Source organism: Coturnix japonica, chromosome 7 (assembly GCF_054131305.1).
Source record: "Coturnix japonica strain WE chromosome 7, WE-NBRP24, whole genome shotgun sequence".
In the NCBI taxonomy this organism is placed as follows: domain Eukaryota; kingdom Metazoa; phylum Chordata; class Aves; order Galliformes; family Phasianidae; genus Coturnix; species Coturnix japonica.
In genome coordinates, this window is record NC_140669.1 from 645728 (window position 1) to 664813 (window position 19086).

Here is a 19086-nt window from a genome sequence, read left to right on the forward strand (position 1 = left end):
CACCGGGCTCTGCTCTGTGCCCTGGGCTGCTGTGTGCAGCACACGCATACGGGGTGCTGGCTGCAGGCTCTGGGGCAGTGCCAGGGTGGGATGTTGGAGTGCTCCCAGCAGTGCGGGCTGAGGGGTGAGAGAGCCCCAGAAAACACAGCAGGGAGCTGAAGGAACTGTCCCAGTGACAAGGGGAGCCTAAATCAGGATACGGGAAACAGCAGAATGTCCTTTTTGCGTTGCAGTGAAACATTACTGAACTGTGAATTTGTAGTCACCAGCCTTTTCCCTCTTCCACCCCACTCCCCAAATGGAGCTTACAGTGATATTAGTGGGAAGGGAAGTCTGCTCACAAATATTTCTGCATCTAGAAAAGGCGAGCTTTAGGAAACTCCGTTGTCTGTGAAGGAGTTGAGTGTCGTAGCTGGAGACTACAGCATGTTGCACGGTGTAAAACAGCCCTCCTTCCTGCCCCAACTGCAAAGGAGCCTTGTAGCTTTGCTGATAATGCTTCCATAGTGTGTGTGTGTGTGTGTGTGTGTGTGTGTGTGTGTTCTCTGAGGCATTCATTTGGCTGGCACATTGGAAAATGGTTAACACAGTGAATGTGGGGTGTCATTTTTGTAGTGGAGAATGTGTGCCAGAAGAATTCAACTGTAACCACTAAATATTTGCTTTAAAATAATTTTAACCATCTGGACTCCTTTTTTTTTTTTTTTTTTTTTTTTTTTGTTGTTGTTGTTCTTATTCTTCTTTTGAGGTGGGGTGAGAAAGGAGCATTTTAATGGGAATGATTTGTGGTTGCAAAATGAATTTGGTTAATTTGGTTACCACCCCCATTTATATGATGACTACAAATAGTCCCTCACATCTGAAGTTTTAAAGAAGCAGCAGATTTTTCCCTCTTGAGCTTCAGAAGCTGGAAACGAACTTACAAAAGACAATAAATTGTTCTTGATGGAATAAATAGTTTGTGGGGTTGCTATTGTTCCTCTTGACAATACACTAACATGTGCTAATAGGGGAAGAACTGAGGAGCTTGCATAGCATCATCCCTTCTGCCAGGATGAATTTTTCCACTGGAGCTGCAGTCAGGTTCCTGCTTGCAGGGCAGGAGCACAGCACAGGGCTGTGAATGGGCACCTGCTGAGCATTGCAGCCCTAAGGAATCCAGAGTGTAACTCTCAAAACACCTCCAGTGGTACAGCCTGGCTAAGAGATGCAGAGAGAGGCTGCCTGTCTGCTCTCGCCTCGGCCACAATCAGGGTGCTATCGGGATGCTCTCTGCAAGCAGCATTAGGATAAAAGTTTTTCCTTTCTCTTGTATTTAATTTCTTTGTTGTTGTTGTTTTGATTGGCTGTTTGTTTTTTTGTTCTTACTTAAGACCATCCACTTTTTTTGGCTTGTATGCGGAGTCTGGTGACATATATTTTGGTTCTGCTACCAGTGAATAAATATCGCTGGTAGATATTTATTTATCTGTGTTCTCTATCTTGCATGAGCTTGTAATGGATCATGTTATAAATACATCTGTTGCAAGACTTTTATACTACTTTGAAGTGCCCAGTTCTTAACATCTACCTTTGCATTTTACCTTGATGATGTAACAGTAATCACACACAGAAGATAAACTGAGGGAAAATAGGTGAACTTGCATGTAGCACTCATGCTCTGGTAGCTCTCAGATACTTCTCTGTTTTCTCATGTGCTGCAGCACAGGCTTCACACAACTCATTGTACATCAGGAAGAATTTATTAACATTTCATTTAAAATAGGCAGGCTTTATATGAAGAGCAAATGTGTAGCCACAAGGTAGAATTAAAAAAATATATTAGTCTCATCATTAAAAAAAGCCTTTAAAGTTTCCATTATCCATTATGTCAGGTAGCAAATATCTTCTCAATGTATCTCCAGACATTAAATCTGTCAAGAGGCATGCAGTAAAATAAATGTCTGGGATACCTTCATAAACAAAAATCTTATTTCCATAATTCATACAGCTGGCTGGCATTTATTGGCACGTCAGGTGCAATGGGGACATTTCAGGAACATTAACATGTACAGCATCATTTGTCAACAAAGCAACAATGTAAGCAAATCGTTCAGAACTCATACAGATTTACGGCTTTCTCTGCCAGCTGCTAATTACGGTGTGCTCTGCCTATTTGGTATGGTCTTTTTTATTGGAAAATGACAAAGGGGTTATGGTATCCCAGTTTGGAATATAGATGCGCTTTTAGTAATAATAGGAGTGGTAATATGACTGCACAGCCTGGAGTTTTGATCTAGTTGTACTAGTCTTATAATTGACCGGCTTTGATTGATGAAGGACAAAGAGAAATTCACAGAGAGATTTACTTACTGCTGTAAGTAACCTCTGCAAACAAAGAAACAGCTAAATATCAAAGTGCAAGGATCTTTGTTTTAATATATCTTTTTTCCCCACTAAACGTGACCGAGAAAATTCCCTCCTCGCTGCAAATCTAATCTGAGCATTGAGCAATGTTTTGTAGCCCTGCATGTTGCAAACACCCTTCGAGTGCTGCTGATCTACGTTGAAAAATAAGAATTTCACTTTCAAACAATGAGAAGGTTAAATAAAAGCTGGCAACAACAAGTGCAAGGACCAAAGTATGTGTTAATGATCTGCTTTAGCAATCCCACTGTCTGTCTGTGTCTGTCTGTCTGCAGTTCCCTCCTTCCTCGCTGTTTTGAGGGTGTTTTTTCCAGATTAATGGTAGAAAGTCACTTCCACTTCTTATTTTCAGACTTTGGCCAGTTTGTATTTCAGTCTCATAGGAATATAATTAGTAGAGCTTTATGCTTCAGATCCATAAATTAAATACGCTTTCTTAACGATTATACCTGTTACTCAGTCAATTATTATACCTGTTATTCCTATTATATAAAAGGATCCTATTAGCTAACTGCATATTTAGGCACCTAATAAAATACCTTATTCAGTTCTTTTTCTTGGTTTCAGTTCATGAACAGTAACTGCTATTCTGAGTTAAGATCTTGACCGTTTAATTTTTGGGGGGGGGGGGGGGGGGGGGAAGTAATTAGACCATATTATGGATTAATCCCTTGCCAATTTTCATTTTTTAAATCAAAGTAATTTTAGACTTGGGAGCTACATAATTTTATGCAAAGAAAGTGTGTTCTGCCAACCTTATTAAAATCTTCGAGGACCATATTTCTATAGACTTCCAAAAATGATTCCACCAAAATGTGTGGGTGCACCCATCTGTACACATGAATGGGCACTTAGGACCATAATTACCCAGTTTTGCATGTGCAAATGTAGGTGTTTAAGCCCAAATTAGCTGACCCACACATTCTGTATTCGTGCAAGCTGGTTAGCAATATTCCCTTGAATTCCCGTATATAGGTTAAAATTCTCGAATGTTTTTAAGGACAATAAAAACATTTCTGTAAATATCTGAGATTTCTTAACTCTTTGAAAAAAGTTACTGATGCAGCAGTAAAATGAGATGTAGTTCGGTGCCTGTATTTGGGTGCTATTTTTGTTATCACAACTGTGTGAGTCTTTCAAGGCAATAAACTATTGGATCTGACTCCGGAGCCATTACTGCCTGCCACTGCTTCTCCAGAAGCCAAATGCACGTGTTCTTAAAGGGAAAACTACTCAACGGGATTATAAATATTGACCATCAATCTGAGCCTGTGTGAGCAATCAGAGCTGCTGCCGAATAGGACTTATTTTGTATCACAAGCAATTTACCCATCTGGAAGAACAAAGATATTCGCAAATGTTTAAGTGGGTGACTTCTCACAGATGCTTAATGAAAGTTAAAAATCAAACTCCTACTGGAGTGGCTGGCCTAGAATTTTCAAAGGGAAAAAAAAATGTTGTAGGCCCCTTGGCTTCCTGCTCCCTACCTGTGGATGCTCTCAGCCATTACTTTGGCAGTGTACTGGGACAGAGCAGCATTGCAGAGCTTCCTCAATGAGCTGAATCACCTCTGTGCTAAGCATCTCAGGGCTCTGGGAGAGCAGACTGTATGTGAACCGGTGAGCCTCAGCAGGGCTTAGCTGGGCTGAAGGACGAGGAGAGAATGGATGGGGTATTTAGGGTGGTGGGTGTGATGCTATCATTTGGTGTGGTGGAGTGGGCTGGGTTATGACATTCCTGAATGGGGCACTAAACTGTGTGTGCTAGAGGAGTGTAGGGATAGTGAGAAAATAAGTATATAATACAAAGCTGGAAAAAAAAAAAAAAAGCATTTGGCGACACCTGGAATTCATACAGTTATCACTAAAATGGAACAGAAATGCAACAGTGCTTCTGGGAGTCCTGGTAGACATAGACATGTTCACGGAAAATTAACTTCACGCTGTCATTTAAGATTGCTTGGATTTACTGTGTTGGTGACCTTTTCATGGGTGTTCGTGTTTCTGTACATTTGAAGAGGAAGTTTAGGCATTCCTTGATCCCTAGAGATTGCTTTTCTTCCTAGTCCCTTTGATTCCGCTTGCCTAATAATAATGGGCATTATCTTATATCCATATTTAATTTTATTATGTCACTGGTATTGCAAGAAAAGGATGTTCTTTTCAAATATTGTAATGCATTTAGTATTTCAACAGTCATCAGTTAAATCAATTTTTCCCTTTATTGGATCTGAATTATAAATCAACTAGTCGTTGTATGGGATACTGTATATGAATGTACAGTATATCATTATGATGTATCCTATAATAATGTCTCTTAGACATGAAAACTAAAGATGGTGGTTTAAAGTGCTGAGAGAGAAAAAATTGGAAACATCTGTTAGTAGGAAGTAGAGAAGACTTTTCATTAAAGTTTGTCAAGTGTATTTGATTGGAAGAACACACTGGGCTGTATTCTGACAGCCTTTACATCCATTCCTTCTCCCCAGCATCCAACAAGTTATTTCTGTCTCTGGTAGCAAACCTCACATTATCAGAGCCACTGAGAAGCCAGATCTCTGCTTTGAGTAAGGCACAGCGCAGCGGCTTGAGGTATGAGGTCTGGGCTGAGCAAGAATTCACAACTGTTATGGAAAAGAAGCTGCAGCTTGTTATAATGCAGTCTGTGTCTTAATCTTCATTTGTGGAGGGGTAACAAAAGCTGTGTGCTTCTTCTACTGAGCGTGTCAGCGAGTTGGTGTGTTGTAGCATCACTGCAGTGGAATACGTCTAAGTTGAAGGGGCTCACCTCCTCCATGGATCCTTTCTGTGTGTTCCCAAAGGCACATACGCTTTTTGCATGCTGTTTTTAGCTTTCTCCTCATTCAGGCCCGTAGAAATGCTTCCTGCATCCCTTGCAGGAGCACTTCGTGACATACAGCGCTGCAGTGCATCTTGCTCCTGCCCCAATATGGAGGTGGAACAACTTAAAAGCCAATATCTTGCCTCACGTTGCCAATCTTTCCCCTTTTCTTTCGGTGCTGAGCTGTCCTTGAGCCCCGCTGCTTCCACAGTGCTACCCAGAACTCTAAAATAATCTGTTGCAGTCACAGGGCACCCCTGAGTCTATAGAAAACAGAATATTGCTTATTGATTGGGTCTGCCCTGTCGTGTAATCAATGGAGAACAAACTGATACAAATAAAATGAATCAATTGGAAGCTGGCTGTGGGCCCCAATGAGTCATGTGAAGTAGGTTTCTGATATCCTTTATCATCACGCACAGCCAGCAAAACAAGAGTGCTACTGTCTTCTGCTGGCGCAGAGTGTTACCTCGGGCTATTCTGAAAAGTGCTTTTTTCTTATTTTTAGACCTGAATCAGCCCATGCTAGCAAATGTATTCTTGTGAATACAGATACTACTTTGTTGCAATGCCCATGGGAAGGCGGTGGTGTAACCTGTTTGGATGCAGCTGCAGACCACCTGTAGAGAAAGTCAAATTAGGGAGAGACCCCACTGTTCTTTGCATTAATGCTTTTTGTGTTGCAGCTACGCTCCCTCCCCCTCCGACGTATCTTTCTCAACTGGGGAGATGGAGAGCACATTTTAAGACCTCCTGTCCCTTTAAGGCATGTTGTGATTGAAAGAAGGTTTGAAAGACTGTAAAAAGTCCCCAGTCACCAGTGAGCGATGGCCTGATGGGAGCCGTGGGGAGGATTGTGCCTCCTGGTCCTCTCCCAGATTCGGGGCTGTTAGACTGGAGATGTTGGGTTAGGGTGTTGTTTCCTTCCATTCCTTGCGCTCAAAGGGCACGTTCAAGTCTCCCTCTCATAATCTGCATTATTTAGAAGAATCTTCGAAGTTTTGAGTGAAAATGTGGTTGTCAAGAGCTAAAGCCCTAACTTAGAGCTGTCCTTCCATTGTTTGGAAATAAAAGACCAGGCAGACAAAAGAAAGTGGAACAGCACAAAGTGAAGTGCCTGCACACAGGAAAATAGGCATGGTCTCTCCGTTCCTACTCAGTGGTACAGGAATTCCCTTTACTTGCAAACCAAGGCTCAGAACGGACGAATAGTTCAGCACGTGAACTGACCATTTCTGGGCATCATAAGTCTCTGGCATGTGATGCAATTTAAGTGGGTTCTCCTGTTATCTTGGTAGCAACTGCTCCTTGTATTTGTAACTGCACAGTAGCTAAAGTTTGGTTTTGTTTTTTTCCCCTTTTTTCCCCCTTGCTTACCAGGTAGCATTTTGTTGCATGGTAATGCATTATTCTACCTTATGTCGCATAACAACTGTCTGCACTGAAGGTATCATGGGAATACTTTCTCTCCACCCCATTTCTTCACAGATGAATCCAACTGCTTCACTAATCATTGACGTACTAGTTAACACAGACAGAATTTGTAGATGGAGGCAATGTCATAAAGCGCTCCCTCATTTCAAATTCCTTCCTCTCGGTGGTATCAATGTTCGCTGCAAAGACACCGATGATACTGAATTTAATTGGTATTTATGCACGGGGTCATGTGTGCTCTCCAAGAAGTTTGTGTAACTTTTCCCTAATTGAAATTAGATTGAAGTGTTGCTGTGTACACTGCGACTTAATGGTGACAACGTTGAGCCAGCTTCGAAGCTCAGATGCATGGCACGCATCCCAAGAAATCTGCTATGATGCTCCCACATACATCTATGCATATTTTTATGGTACAAGAGACATAAGGTGTGGAAAAGGAGCAGTCTCTTTAAGGGGGATGTGGCAACCCTATCTGCCAGTCATCTTGCCTCTGCTGTTCTATTCCTTTTGCAGCCATTCTGCCTTTCCTGTATCTATAACATCCTTACATACATGCCTACTGTCTGTGCAGCAATTAAAATCCATGGCAAGGTGAGAGGCCAAAAGATTAATGGAGTGGTAGCCGCAGTCCTTTGTGGAAACAGCTTTTATCTAGCTTGGGAATGGATAGCTGCCATGCAATGCAGGACCTGGTGCTGCCGTGGGTTATCTGTGACCTCACTTCAAAATACCTGCAGCTGGATTGCCCTGTGTGCCGTGTACATGCAGCAAGCATGTGGCCAGCTTCTCCCTGCTACAAGTGTGTTGGCTGGGAGCTGAATTTACAACAGTTCTTAGAATGACAGTGTGTATTAACCAGTGTCCTTGAACGTTTTTCATACACCTCTAAGTGACTCTTAAAGCAGCATTAGTTCTCCTTGCAAAAACCATTAAACTTTTGAAGGAAGAAGTAGTACTCTCGGTCATAGTGCTTTAAGTACCAGTGGATAATTAGAGACGTGGATAAATTAAGTATATTTTCAGGTATAATAGGAAAGTTGAGGAAATTCTCCAAATATTAGCAAAGCTCCAAAATCTAAGTACTTTGTGTTGTGTGCTGTTTTAATGACTGCAATTTAAAACTGTGCATAATTCCAAAGAGATCACATGTTTCACATAATAAAACTTACTGTGACATAAAATATATATTTTTCCTTAAAAAGTACTTGTGATATCAAAAGGACTGTGAAGTATTAGCCATTTAATACAAATTTATCTTTTCTTGCAGATGATTACATTTTCATTTTAATTGCTCACATTTCCCGTTCTGATCTCAATGTTTTATAGTAGACAAGACATGCCACAAAGAAAAAAAAGAAATAAGAAAAAAAAAAAAAGATTTTATTTGTTAGTTAAATGTCTTCAGAAGTCCTAATTTGGCCAATGTGTTCTGCTGCAAAGTCTTGGAATGCTGTCTTGCAGTTTCAAAAGTGATCTTATTTGGCTTCCCAGAAACTATTACGCCTGGAGGATGCCACGAGAACAAGGGCTGCCTTGTTAACAAGTAGAAAACTCTCAAAAACAAGATAGGATCCTGATATAAATCATAATTTAGATGCACAGAGCTGTGTTCACAACCACAGTAATGTAATTCATTTACATCTAGTTATTACTTATCTCCACCCGAACTACTAAGTTCAGGAATGCAGCTGCCTTGTGCCTTGTGACTCATGGGGGTTAGGGAGAATGACATCACTGAATTTAAACACATTACCATGCTGACATAGTGGCACCTTGTTTTCCCTTCCGCGGATAGAGCGAGGATTGTGTGCTACCCCCCATTCTTCCAAAGAATACCTTTTTTTCCCCTTTCAAGCAGCTGCTATATGGAGGGTTGCAAATGTCACTTCAACTAATGATGAATGATGCTTGACCCCTGGACCCGTTACTATGAATTTTATGCAATGCTAAATTAATATGAAAGATCTCTGCTAGAAGACTTCAGCTATTATGCATGCGGCATAAATGATATGTTAAACAATCCAAATTTTCTCTCATAACCGTGGTAAAACTCAGAGCCGCTGTAACGTTTTGATGTGTATTTCCACTCAAGATTAGGATCTTTTCATTCTAAAAATATTTTTGGTAAGCAAATCAGTTTGCGAAAAACATTGTCAAAAGGGCAACTGGCCCACATGTCTTTGTAGCTGGCGTTTGAATATAATTAATTATGTAAAGCAATAGTTAGTGGGAGCTTAACAATTAGTAGAATCTGTCAAATAGTCACACGGAAATTACTAACTAATTGAACTACTGGTCTTTTATTGTTGCAGGAAGCGGTGCACAGTGTCGTTCTTTTATCTGGGAACTTTGTTATTATCACACATCCCATTTTTTGAGCAATATATGCCTCCTCGTAGACTAATACATAAATAACTCTCCCAGTAATGTCACAGTGTGCAACAGCGTTTGAAATAAAAACACCTGTTTTAATTAGTATTCAGATTGGCGCGGTTAAAAAATGATAATCCTCTCGCAGTTGCATGACATTTTTAAAGCTTTGAATTTCCATCTGTATCTTATATTATGATGTTTCAGGATTGTCGTGAGTTAATTATGTTAACTTTGGAAACATTGCTTGCATTTAGAATGAAAAACTTCAGCTTGAATAGCCAGGAAAGCAGATGCTATCTTTCTTGTCAACTGCTTTGTTGTGCTTTGCCTTGAAACTTTTTATAAGATGCTGCATCCAAAAGGAAGTATAAATCTCCATCTATTTGAAACGGCGCCCTAATCTAATCAATATTTTAATATATTACTTGTGGGAGGGACCTACGTGCATCTCAAAGTCATGAAAATCTCTTCTTTTTATTTAGAATTGTCGTGTTATTATGAGTCTGTTTGCAAGGCTAATTTGAAAAACAGGAAAAAAACCCATGCATTATGAAGTATTAAAATTGCATCAAAGCATACATTTTCTCTCCTGAAATAGATATGCCTGTAATTTTAGGTAGGGGAAAAGAAAAAAAGAAAAAAAGAAAAAAAAAAAAAAAAAGATGAACTGGGAATATTAGAATTAGAACATGCAAGGAAATTAACACTCCAAAAGAGAACAGTAGGCAGCAATATGAAGTTATTGTATCCAGTCTGTGCTGAGGAATGTGGTATGTGGTTATGGTGGGATGGGTTGGGGCTGGGGATCCTAGAGGTCTTTTCTAACCTTGATGATTCTGTGACTGTGTGATGGAAAAAGGGGATAGATGTGTGTTCTGAAGTCCTCACTGACTTGAAACTTCAGACTTCTGCTTAAAAAGACCTCAGTGACTGCAAGGTGGAGTTATGGGAACCAAATACTCAACTGCCTCTGTGTGCATAGTGCTTTAGTTCCATCTGTCCTGCAAACCGATGTGTTTCATGAGCAGTTTTGCTCATAAACTTGGATTTTTCAATGATTTTAAAGCGTAACATGCATCTGAGGAAGACTTCTTGCATTGCTGTAAAAATGTGGGGCTCTGTAAACATAAGTTGCAGTGCACAGCATGCCCTAACCTGGAGCACAACAGCTTTCAGCATCAGATCCTTGCTGGTGCAGAGAGGATGTAGCTGTGGAGAGACACTGATGGATTTCCTCCCCCAAAACTGCACTTCCTGAGAATCTTCCCCATTCAGGATGATTCTCAAAATGCATCAAAATACGTGAAAATTTGTGTCACTATTAGCACTATTATTATCAAAGGACATTTTCGTTAACATTTGAAAGCCCTTCAGTGCACTTGAAGATATATTTGTTTTACCAACTTACATAATCCCCTCCTGTTTAAAGTTTTGTTTTAAACACATGCAATTATCATCTCATATGCCCTGATTCAGTAAGCACTTAGAAGCATTCCTATCTTTAACAGCATAGCTAGTCCTGCTAATATCCAGGGAATGGAATTAGAGCTTCAGATATTAGCAGAAAGTAATGCAAATGTGAATTAAGAAACGTGGTTTTGAAGTAAGTTGACTGAGGATTTTTTATTTCTCTGGCTGCAAAAGTTTGACGCATACACACACACACAAAATAAAATCAAAGTATTACTGATATTAGTAATTATTAAGAAACTATATGAAGTTGAAGATTTTAGGCTGGTAGCGAGAAGGAATTAGGCACTGAAATAACTTTCCAGTTAGCAGAGGGAAATAAAATCCAAATAGCTCTTAGAGCCATCAGCACCAGAGGCAGCAATGTGGCTGCCTGCAAAATGGAGCTCCCAAAGTCGATAGCCCAGGAAGCCTGTGTGATATTGTGCTTCTCTCTGCCTGCATTTCATGATCCCCATCGTAGCATGGTGGTGGTTTGGTGCCTATTTTTCCTTCCAGTCTCAAGCTTTCTTTAGTACTGAAAATCTTCATCATTTACTCATTGCATAAATTTATTATTGGTTATAATATCTAATGCTATATATGGGCAGCTGGAATAAGAATAGTATTGTTGTTTAGCATGGAATTCATTTACTGAAAAAAATGAATTTGTTTGTACTGTAGAATTTGGCTATTTGCAAGCTAATGAGGCTTTCACACCAATAGTTGTGCCTTTGCCTTTTCCGTACAGATAAAGCTAAGCCTAGCTGCCAAAAGCTCTTACTTACCACCTTACCTCTGTGCAGGAGTCCACATGAAATGGCAGCGATATTCTCTTTCCTGTATGGTGTCACACATCACTTATTTGAAAGCAAATTATCACTTTAAGGCAACGCTTTCAGCCAAAATTCCATGTATTAAACTAAGGAATATGAAGCAAAAGTTATTCTCATGACCCAAATGCAAGCCTGCTTCCCTGCCTTGTGTTTCTCAAGACAAGTCACTTTACTGCTAGGAGAGAAAACAAACGATGTTTAAAAGGCAAGGTGCAAGTGAAGTGCCAGCTTGAAAGTATTTAACAAAACTGTCCTTTCTTTTTAAGCAACTTGAATAAAGTGTCTAAATGACCTCTTCCTAACCAAAAGAGAATATAGAGAAGAAATTAAGCTTTATTGGTAAATTAAAGCCCAAATCCCATGGTTGATGAGAGATACGGTCTGTTTGAAATAGTTACAGTTTCAGACTTTCTCTTCTACAATCAGCGGGTGGAGACCAACATAATCCAATTAATTGTAATTCCCTTTTGTGGCACTGGTACAGTGGTGAATGATACAGTAAGTCCATTGAAGTCTTATCTCTGGTCAGATAATCCAAATGGATTCGTATTATGAAACAGTCCTCTATAAAGTTCCGATGAACTGAAGTGTTCTGACTTTATTGAACCAAAAGATAAATTCTATATAAAATAAAGTGTTTTGTCCTTGACATTTACGGATCTCCTGTGTACCTGATTGTGTGTAAAAATACTTCTTTCAGGTGGCTCATTTCAAAGAGCACTTTCATTAGGAATATATCCAGAATTTGTTTTCTGGACCTCCTATGAACTGTTGCAAATACAGAAATACAGTTGTTTACATGTACGAGTGGTCTTCATTCTTGCAAGCAATTGCATTAAAATTCATGTTATTCCTAGTGTAAGAAATAGATGAACAATATCTGGAGAATCAAGTTTGGATTTCTCTTTTTCCCATAAAGCAATAAACCAATAATTCATTGATAATCTTTACAACTGCAAGCAAGTACATATGTGTGCATGTTCCTTTTTAGTATTGTAAGAGAACTGAGGGAATTGCTTAATTTTTGCTCGGGCTTTGATCTCTTTACATTTGGAAGTCATTTACAGAAAGGAAGTCATATTGATCTTTATTGTTTTGTTAATTTTTTTTTCCCCTTGATTGCTGAAACTCACTGAAATAAGGCACCACCTTATTGTTATTAGGGTCAGTCCCAGTAATGGATTTGGCCATACGCAATAAGGAAGGGTTGGGTGGTATGCCTGCTTTTGGAACTGTTTTCATACAGACCCTTTTCAGTTTAGCAGTCACTGGAGACAGGGCTGATTTAGCGGATCAGCAGTCTGATCCAGTGCCACGCTATTTGTATTTCTCGTTTCCTTTAAAGTTGTCTGCAGTAAGCCAGAGTTATGGCAGAAGTGTTTTCACTTGTAGCATGTTGAAATCTCCTATTTGCTAAAAGATACTGATATACCATTTGTGGAAGACAACACTCTAGACTGTATGTTAAGGTCAGATCTTTTCAGTCTCAGAAATACTTTTTTTTCCTCTTTTTTTTCCTCTTTTTTTTTTTTTTTTTTTCCCCCCCTTAAATTGTTTGGTTGAAATTTAATACAAAGAATTTTTTACCCTTTGGGGTACATTACATATAAAATAATTTATGACCCATGAATCACAAGAAGGCAGTGAATTAGGTTTCAGATAAGTCTGCCAAATATTACAAAACATTGTGTACAGATTTTTGGGCTATGAAAAGGCTTTTGACAAGAATGGAAATAGAGGCAGTGTTAGAAACCAAGACTGGGAGGAACAGAAGAGCTGTATGTCAGAATCCTAAAGTGCTCTGACTTAGTAGTACAATTAAAAAGATAGGAATATGACCATAGTTTTGAAGTATGAAAATGGGACAGAGAGTCATTGTCCAGTCCCTCTCTATATTAGATCCTGAGAGCATTCAATCTATTTCAAATGTGGATTTGTGAATGCAGATGCATACAATTCTGATAAAAGACCTGAGTGTGTATGGAAAAAGAAAAGGAACACTAAGCAGAAGTCTAAGATTAGATTGCAGAAAAGCTTACTGGAGAACAGTTACACAATAAAGAATGTTAATAGCAGAACTGGGGTTGAAAAGGAGATATTTACTTTGACTAATATATGTATATGCATACGTATATTGAAGCAGTGGAAAGCAGAGCTCAGAATGGATTTTTGTCTTTCAATAGTAAAATGTATCATGAAAAGTAAGTTCTTTATCTAACAAAATATTTGATAGTTCTGTTGAAATAGCAATGTTAACATTCACTTTCCAAATGGAATAAAGTCCATTAGTTGATGAAGAAGAATGAGAAAGACAGTAGTCTGATTTGGTATAATAGAGAGAAGGACAGAAAGAAAAACAAAATTAAGTGCACTTTGCCTACTAGGACATAAATGAAGTTACCATACAATAAAAAAGCTCTCTCCCTCACCCCAGAGGAAGGATGATTTGGGCCCTGTTTGCTTGGGGTGTATATGGTTAACCAGCCACATCTGAGTCACTTGTGAAGGATGCTGGATTGCAGACAGGTGGTCTATTTGTTCTTTGTGAGCTTTCAGCTGCATTCTGAGAGGAAATGTTTTATATTTAAAATTAATCTTTTTCCCATGCAGAATAGTTGATTCAGTTGAACTTGATGAATTTTAAAAGTGCTTGCAATTATAATCTTATTACAGGAATTATTGCTTTAAATCACAGTGATTGAAAAAACTAAGTTGCAACTAGTAGTGTTGTCACCTACCCCTGTAGCAGGTATTGGCAATGAACTATATGCAAGAGCATGATGCCGAGATCTGCTTCTGGCCACCAAATGGATTCTTCTCCTTGCAGTACCACTCTGGTCTTACGCCTGCAGTTGCAAACAGTGCAAAAGCTTCCCAGACGCAACAAGTCGCCCTCTGACCAAGTTTCTAAACACTGGAATTGCTCGGCATGCCTTTGTGGTGTACCATTGCTGAACTGGGTATTTTTCACAGAAACAATGAGATAGTTCATCCCTCTCTTACAGTTTGGGCTTCTTTGGAATTATGAAAGGATGAATATAAGCCAGTGTGCCCAAGTACAGAAATCTTTTATTTTTCTGGCACTGGCTGGGATTTAAGTTAGCAGTACTTAGTTGTTCCAGCATACCCCCAGGGCAGTGAACTGTCACTGTAGAGAGCTGGTGTAAACAGCACTCGGGGTGCACACAGAGATGTTCTGCTTTCTAGCTGAAGCTGCTCAGTAATCTGCGCCTTGGCACCATGCAAATGGGCACTGTAAGCATAGTAAACAGATGCTTAGGCATTGTAACCTCATGGTGTATGTTTTCTGCTAAAAGGCCATTCCATGTTCTTCTACCACAGAAAGAGGAGTATGTGAAAGTTTTGTTTTGCTGGCTGTATCCTTGATAATTTGGTATCTTCGGATGGATGCACCAGAACTACTCAGAAGTGCATCATATATAGTAATTCGCTTCTCTGTCAGTTTCCTTTATTTGTTAAGACACTCTTGGAAACAAAGCACTATACCCTGATTGCTGGCAGGACAGTGACCTCCCAAACCTAGCAAGGAAGGGAGGAAGAGCTACTTAGCTATGAGAAAGCTCCCAGAATCCAGGCTGAATGAGGAAAGTGTTGTTCTGCGTGAACTAAGGCTTCTGCTGTACTATTTAGTCAAAGTTCAAGGGAGTGTATGTACTTTGGAGTGTGCATATAAAATGCAGTGTCAAGCCAGGATTTACTGGAGGGGGAAGTGAAGCATCATGTGCTGCACCGCCAAAGGGTGAGTTCCTTGTCATATGATGGGTGGGAGCCTTCACCACCCCTCAGCTGCCTATCTGCTGTGTCTCCAGACATCTCTGAGCTCTGCTGCTGCCCTGAATGAGGTGCCCATCACTTTGAAAGGAGCTGTTTACTCCTCTGTGACAAACGTTTTGGGGTGCCGTCATTGCAGAAGGTTGCTATGTCTCTGAACTTAATGACCAGAGAAGTTCTGGCTTATAAAATGCAGGTAGAGCTGCAAAAACAAATACCTTTCAGTGCATGAATTAGTGTTTGTGTTGTCAGTCATAAGAACAGCCTTCACGTGTGGACTTAGTGCTGAAGTAGTGTGGACTTAGTGCTGAAGTAGTGAGCTGAGCATTTATGCTACTGAATCAGATCTCAAGTATGTTCTTTTTATGGGTACGGAGGACTGTGAGTAAGCAGCAAATTAATGAAAAATATGCCCATTAAAAGAGAGAAAAAGGGGAAAAAAAAAAGAAAAAAAAAAAGGTATTCAAATCTCAAGAGGAAGAGGAATGACTCTGGACAGTTTATCTTTCCCTGGTGTGGTGAAAAAGGACTTATCCTCCCTCAGCCACAGGACTCTGGTTCTGAGCTCCCACCAATAATCCGCCTGTCGGGATGAATGAGCCCAGCCAGTTTCCCAAGCTTTCAGCCAACTGGGAATGCATTGTGCACACCCAGAGCTCTTTTGCAAAGGCTTTGAAGTGAGAGGAACTCTGTGAATTACTGAACAGTGCTGTGCAGGGCTTTCTCTTGGGGAGATCTCAGCCAGAATATACACCACCCCTGGGATGGAGACTCCAGTGCTTTGAGGCTTCATCCACTGGGGCCGGCCCCCAGACGCCAAAATGGGGGAACACAGAGGTGGTGGATGTTGAGTCTGGGTGCCCACCAAGCTGGGCACTGCAATTCCAGCACGTGCAGGCTACTTTCCATTTGGTTTGGTGTGAGAGCACTTGCAGGAAAATACAGAACTCCTGAATGTGGTGCTCTGGGATTTAGTGGCAGTGTGAGCAAAAGGCAGTATATGCCTGGAAAATAATTGTATCAATTATATTCAAGGAAATATGAATAGATAAGTAAAATTCAGTGGTGTTCTCAGGTGAGTGCATTTTGTTCCTGGATACAAGTCTCCATACAGCACAGGACATACGGTAAAAGGAGCCACATCCATTTTCTTCTAAAACTGACCTTTCTGTACTGCCTGGCTTGTTTTTTGCATTTTGTTTTGCTTTCAGTCAATTTTTCCACGGGTTATCTTCTTCCTTTTTGCGTGAGGACAACTTTATGGTGGCATGCATAACCCAGAGGTGAAATCTTTCTGGGTTCTACTACAGACATTACAATTGCCATTCAAAACGTGGACTGCTGAAAAGACTGATTTACTAAAAATGATAGCATTCTAAAATCCACGTTCTGTTCACAAACGTATATCTATGTGGTGTTTTTTTTTTTAAAGTAATAACCTTGACAGGTGCCCACACTATTTTTTTTTCCTTAGTGTGGTCTTTACATTTTCATCCAAAGTATTAGCATAAATTTTACGGGATTTTCTGGGCATATTTGTGTCTGTATCTAAGATATATGATATCAACTGGCAGTGATGGTTGAACTAATCAAATACTACTGACAAGTTAAAGCAAATTTTTAGGACTGTGAGATTTTGAGCGTCTTCCCAGATACAATATCTCCTGACTGAAAGCAGTCCTTGACTGTCAAGTTTAAATACCAGATTTGAGACTTAATCTTTGTGTAAGCAAAACACCCCAATAAGAAATATGTCTGAGTAAAGCCAAGAAGTCAGGTCCTGCCCTTAAACGTAGCCTGAAATGTGTGTGTGTGTGTGTGCGCTTACGGCCCTATTGCCACGTTATGTGAACGATCCCAACCAGTGGGAACCAAGCGAGTCTTAGACTGAATGGACTTCTATTTTCTTTCTCTCTCTCTCTTTTTTTCTTTCTTTCTTTTTTTTTTTTTTTTTTTTTGACTTGGCATTTGTTCCTCCTAGCAAACATTTTTAAAAACTCTTCTTATTGCTAGAGGGAAAATTGACACCCTTTGCTTTCACGATGATACATTCCTAACACGTTTCCTTGAAGAGCTGGAAATGGTGCAAAAATCTGGTAAGATAAGTCTCTGCAAAGCCTTAGAAGTCAAGCATTCCACTTTAGACATTTAAGACAAATGCATGGCAAAAACAAGTGCTTTTTTTTTTAAGGTTTCTACTTAAAGTTCTGTGCCAAAGCTACAGTACTTATACATTTTCTAAATGTGTTTTAAGCAATAAGTTGTACAACATTTTTAGAACATGTGTTAAGCTATTTCTCTAAGAATGAAGCTCTTAACAAAACATAAGCACTCTGCATGAGATCTTAGCAGCAAAGTGCTTAAAAGATAAAGTAAGAATTGGTACCATGGGAAGAACACCAGCTGTAGAGCACACAGGTCCATTATGAGAAGTATGGTAGTGGGTAGGGAGAAAATGATTTAATCAGGAGTAAAACCAATTTTATTATAAGGGCACGCAGGGGGTGTGGCACCATAGTGAGAGGGACATTTCAAAATATCTGACAGATTTCAACAATGTGAAAACCCACCCTGTTCTTTAAAGTGACAGTAAACCCCATCAGGTCTCTCTTTTTGATGCTATTGTTAACAGTTGACTGTTTAAAGCTGGCCTGCTAAGTTGCTGTCGATCTAGTTCAATAGTGTGTGGCAAAATAAAAGGCTAATTGTTGAAATACGATCAATCAAATATGATCTCAGAGTCTAAAGAAGATCCCCTCTGATAACTCACTTGAGATCAAATCATTACTTTTATGATGGAGGTAATGCAACGGAGAGAAAAAAAGGCCCTGAAACCAAGACAACTAAATAACGTGCACAAGTGTGCCTTTGTTCCTCTTTTGTCTCGTGTTACTCCAAATTAAGGAATTGAGTCCATTCCTTTATTTGCAAACATTTCCCAAATGTAGAAATTTTAAGAGCATTAAATAATGTTTATGACACAAAAGTTGAAAGATGACTCCATTCTGAATGAGATTTTTCTGTCCAAAAGCAAGCTCTATAGTGAGAAAAGCTATTGCACTGAAGTACCAGGGAGCTGGAGTTGTGGGTGTCCATGTGTCTCCAATAATTGTACCATTTTGTTTAACAACAGTTCACTAAAGAGGCTGCTCTCGAAGCCAACTGAATTGCTAAACATGAAAATTCAGTGACATTCAGTAAAACATTTCAGGATTCTGTTGCTTCAAATTAAATTTGTGCAGTAGTTCTCATGGTTGGCCCTTGATTTGCATTCAGAAAGAAATTTGCTAAAAATGAGAATCACAGCACATGTATAAAAAGCAAACTCCGTTTTTGGAGTAGAAGGACTGGAAGAAAGTGTGTGTCATTTGAATTTGATCTAATAAGGATTTACACTTTCTGTGAGTTTTATGTGGATTCTGATCTCATTGTTTATTCTGTTCTAATAGTATTACACCACTAGAAGAAGAAAAAAAAGAGAAAAATAGAATAATCATCCAATCTTGTTTTATTTTTTATTTTTTATTAGAAACTATTTTAGCATTTAGGTTCTTTTATATTTAAATTCCTTAGCTCAGCCAAGCTTCAAAAGAAAACATTGTTTTGTTTGTTTGTAAAACAGTTTTGTAAGCACTTGTGGTTTGTCTTTAGTGTGTTATCATTTCTGACAGCTTTGCATAGCCTAGGTAGGCCAACAGGGGTCTGTCTAATATTGTTGCTGGGCAAATCTTCCTCCCAGAGATGAAAACCAAACAAAATATTTTTGAAGCAGTAAGAAGGAATTAATATCCTTTCTCTCACAGTACTCTATTCCTTGCTGACATTACATTCAGGCAAAAAAAAGGAGAAAAGCGTTCCCCATTATTCCCTTGTACATAGCAAGGCTAACACATGTAAAGCAATAACTCATTTTCTATTGCCATGTTTAGCATATGTCTCCTGTTGGCTCAGCAAG

At 39.4% G+C, this 19086-nt stretch overlaps 1 protein-coding gene across 5 annotated transcripts in view; it reads left to right on the top strand.

Annotated features, from left to right (window-relative positions):
* Positions 1 to 19086, top strand: part of ARHGAP15 (Rho GTPase activating protein 15) — a 341387-nt gene that overhangs the window by 263944 nt on the left and 58357 nt on the right. The gene's annotated exons all lie outside the window — the stretch shown is intronic.